This window comes from Gossypium raimondii, chromosome 13 (genome assembly GCF_025698545.1).
Source record: "Gossypium raimondii isolate GPD5lz chromosome 13, ASM2569854v1, whole genome shotgun sequence".
Lineage (NCBI taxonomy): Eukaryota > Viridiplantae > Streptophyta > Magnoliopsida > Malvales > Malvaceae > Gossypium > Gossypium raimondii.
This window is the reverse complement of record NC_068577.1, coordinates 33135113-33139648: the sequence shown is the minus strand read 5'-3', so window position 1 is coordinate 33139648 and position 4536 is coordinate 33135113. Positions and strand designations below refer to the sequence as shown.

At 35.4% G+C, this 4536-nt stretch overlaps 1 non-coding gene across 1 annotated transcript; it reads left to right on the top strand.

Annotated features, from left to right (window-relative positions):
• Window positions 1–883: 883 nt before the first annotated feature.
• On the top strand, window positions 884–990 carry LOC128036355 (small nucleolar RNA R71). Its single transcript, XR_008193152.1, has one exon. It is a non-coding gene; the product is annotated as a small nucleolar RNA R71 (small nucleolar RNA).
• The last annotated feature ends 3546 nt before the right edge of the window (window positions 991–4536 follow it).

Sequence of the window (4536 nt, the reverse complement as noted above, 5' to 3'; positions counted from 1 at the left end):
CGACTTGGTGACATGACTGTGTAACCTAGGATTACACGACATCGGTCTGTTACACAGTCTGGCACTCGAGGTTTATATTCTTTATCAACCAATTTTTGTTCATTCTGGCTTACCTCGACCTTACTGTTACTTACCATAATTTCTTACTTTAGTTCTGGTTCAGATTCAACTAACCTTTCTCCATCTCGCACAGTAATGTATGAAGCTGCTCCTTAGGGTTAGTTTCGATATTGCTAGGCAAACTACCTTGTGGTCTTTCCGAAATCAGTTTAGCAAGTTGACCGATTTGATTCTCGAATCTTTGAATTGACACTTGCTGATTTTTAAGTGATGTTTCAGTGTTTTGAAAGGGGGTTTCTAACATCGAGATAAACTTCATCAACATCTCCTCGAGATTCGACTTTTTCTCTTGCTGGTAAGGTTGTTGTTGGAAGCCTAGAGGAGGTTGTGCTCTTTGATTTCCTTGACCACCCCAAGAAAAATTAGGATGGTTCATCCAATCTGCATTATAGGTGTTACTGTAAGGGTTATTTTGAGTCCTAGAATTATTACCCATATAGTTTATTTGTTCGTTCTCTATGCTAGGATCGTAGGGTAGACATTCTGGATTGCTCATTCCTCATCCATTCGTCTTGCACTGCATCACCGGATGTACCTGCGTAGAAACACATAAACCATTAATTTTCTTATTTAAAAGTTTTATCTGATTCGATAACATGGTGACCGCATCTAAGTTAAAAACACCTGCTACTTTCATCGGTTTTATCCTCATGAGTTGCCACTAATAATTATTCAGTGCCATCTCCTCTATAAATTCATAAGCCATTTCCTAGTTGAGGGATTCAAACCGTTGTAGAAGGTTTGAACCTGTAGCCATAGAGGTAACCCATGGTGAGGACACCGTCTTTATAAGTCCTTATACCTCTCCCATGCGTCATATAGAGTTTTTAAGTCAATCTAAACGAAGGAAGAGATATCATTCCTCAACTTAGTTGTCTTAGCCGGTGGGAAGTACTTTAGTAGGAGTTTCTCGGTCATTTGATCCCATGTAGTGATAGAACCTTGTGGTAAAGAATTCAACCATTGTTTAGCTTTGTTCCTCATGAGAAAGGGAATAATCGTAGGCAAATGGTGCCATCAGAAATGCCATTTATCTTGAAAGTATCACAGGCTTCCAAAAAATTAGCCAAATGAGTATTTAGATCTTCGTCTTGCAAACTGTTGAACTGAACAAATTGTTGTACCATCTGAATAGTATTCAGCTTCAGTTCAAAATTATTTACAGAAATAGAGGGTCTCAAAATACTCGATTCAGCTCTAGTTAGAGTGGGCTTGGCATAATCGTACATAGTACGAGGAATAGGATTTGGATTTGCAGGATTTGCAGCAACCGTAGGAGGCAACTGATTATTCTGATTATCACCCATCTCCTTAGTAATAATAATAACATCCTCTTGCTTATCTAGTATACTCTGTTGACTCTGCCTTGCTTCTTTACGATTTCTGCACGCTATACTTTCAATTTCGCTGTCAAACAGTAATGGTCCCGATGGGTTTCTTCTAGTCATAAACTAAAGGAACCTGCCAGGATCAAATAATAAAATTAGAAAACAATAATAAAATGCAATAAAAATAAATTTCTAAATTAATATAAATCAAGTGTTCTTAATATTTTAGTCCCTGGCAACAGAGTCAAAAACTTGATGGTCACTAAACTAACTATAATTACGACAAAGGCAAGCGCACCTATTGAACAATAGTATAGCTATGGTGAGTAGGGAATATTGTATCCACGATGACTAAAAGTACTAGTAATTACTGATTTCCTATTATTTAGCCAATAAATTGAAGTGATTATTTTAATCTAAATTTACTAATCTAATTTAACTACGAACGCAACAGAGAATGACATGGGAAAATAATCGAAGATAACCAATGAGAAAGACAATACCTAGGAAATAATCCACCTAGACTTCACCTATTATTCTGAATCTGAATTAAATGATTTATTCACTTGTGTCTTTATTCGTAGAAATCCCTAAATTATGTTAATATCTCTTTCGAGAGTAAGAACAACTGACTCTAGGTTGATTAATTGAAATCTGTTTCTAATTAAAACCCCTATCTTCTCATTAACTTGATTTATAGATTCCCCTATTAGATTTGAATTTAATCCGGTAGATATATGTCGTCCTATTTCTAGGATTTCATGCAACTCCACTCAATTATGTTAGATTTACTCTTAAACAGGGACTTTTACTCCACTGAAATAAGCACATTAAACATGAATTAATATCTTAAAAATATTAAAACATGAAACAAGCATACATAAATGAGAACAAGAATCAAGTATTTATCACATAAAAATAGAAATTAAATAATTAGATTCATCATAGGTTTCATCCTCCCTAGGTATCTAGTGAATTTAGTTCATAACCCTGAATAGAAACATCTCAAAGTTAGGATAACAACAAGACATAAAGAAACTCAATAAAACTTCGAAGGAAATTAAATGGAGATCTTCTATCTTGAAAGAGATTCGCATCCGAGTTGATTCTAATGAGGCTCTTCAAGTGTTCTCTTCAATCTTCTTTGAGTGCTCCCTTAGATCTTCTTCTAATTGGTATTTATAGACTTTAGAATGCTGAGGAAGCCTAAAAATTGGGTTTTTCTGCATATTTGGAAAGCAGAGTGCGATATTGACACTGGCTCACACAAGCGTGTGGCCAGCCCGTGTAGATCTTAGAAACAGCTCTATTTGCCCGATTTTGGCATATTTTTAGCTCTTTTCACACCCAAAGGCACTCCTAAGTATAAAACCATGAATTTAAAGGATTAGGATGATCAAATTCACTAATTTACATAATTAATCATCTAAAAACGCAATAAGAATGAGATTAAAATATGTTACTTTTACAGTTTATCAAATGAATTATTTTTCTAAGGTGGAAAAAGGGTCTATTTAAAGGCTAAATTTGTAAGTCAAATAATATTAAAATAACCTGCACTAAGTAGAGTTTAAGTGGGAAACTAAAAATAGAGTTTAACTGAGAGAAGAAAAACAAAAAAATACGATGCATAACTCCACAAATCTCCACATTGACTCATATTTCCACAACACTTTCTTTGTCAAAGCCCACCACGAGCTTATCTCGAACTATGTAGCGTATTAATTGAGTTGAAGTTGTGCTTAGAAGCTGGAAGACTTCTAGTCTTCGACTTGTGCACTGTCAAATCAAAACTGGCCTAAGTCTAATTTCCATGAACTTAGTGCCCTATCTTTTTAAATCTTGCACCCAAAAGAGGACCTCTCTTATACGAAATGGTCATACTTTTTTCCCTTCTATGACCAAGTTGTCTCTGTTTCAAACGAGTCGACTTTGACTCCTTAACAGACGACGGGCGTCTTGTTTCACCAGTCACCATTGATCCTTCCAAATTTCCCAAGGAGATAAGATTTTTTAAGTCAGGCACATGCTTGACACCTAACAATGTCCTAATTGTCCCATCGTGCATTCTGATATGAACAATACTAACACCGATTACCTTACTGGGTGAATCATTCCCCATGAGCACAACACCTTCAACTGAACTATATATGGAGAACCAGTCCTTGTTGGGACACATGTGGAAAGAACACCCCAAATCCAGGATCCACTCAGACGTAAGCTCAAAGTTTTCACTTGTTGACACCAACAAGAAATCATCACCCTTGTCATTGGCCAAATTAGCACTAGCTAAATCTTCCTCGTTGCTCTCAGCAGCCCTTTTATTTTGTAGTTTGTAACAATCTTCCTTAATGTGACCTAACTTCTTACAATAACGACATCTTTTGTCTTGTTTCCTTGATGCTACCAAACTTGAGGCTTGCTTACCTGACTTGTTATTCAAACCAAACTCATTGTCAAGTTTGTTTTTTCTCAATAGATGACCATTCACTTCCTCGAATGAGAGATTACCTTTGTCATAAATCAGGGTTTCTTTGAAAGACTTGTATAAAGGGGTAAAGATCATAATAATTGCATAGATTGATTTTTATTGTTAATCTGAACCTTAATATTCTTTAAATCACTCAAAAGAGTAATAAATTGACTGATGTGATCTCTAAGGTGCTCACCTTCATTCATGTGAAAATGTGTACAACCACTGTTTCAATACTAATTGTTTAGCTAAAGACTTTGTCGCGTAAAGGGTTTCTAACCTTTTCCATAAGATGAATGTCATTTTCTCCATCAAAACCTCCTACAACACAATATTTGTTAGGCATAATTAAATCGTGGAAAAAGTATTTTTTTTTTCTAACCTATCCCATTCTGATTTATCCATGTTTGCAGGTTTCTTCTTTATAAGGGCCTTTTCAAGATCGCATTGAATCAAAATTGTCATCATCTGAACTTACCACAGATTAAAATTTGTGATGCCATCGAACTTATTAATATCAAACTTTGTTGTTGTCATCTCTAAATGGGTTGATTGCAGAAATCAAACTAGCTCTAATACCAATTTATTGGGAAAAAACCCGGTTTCAGCAACGAA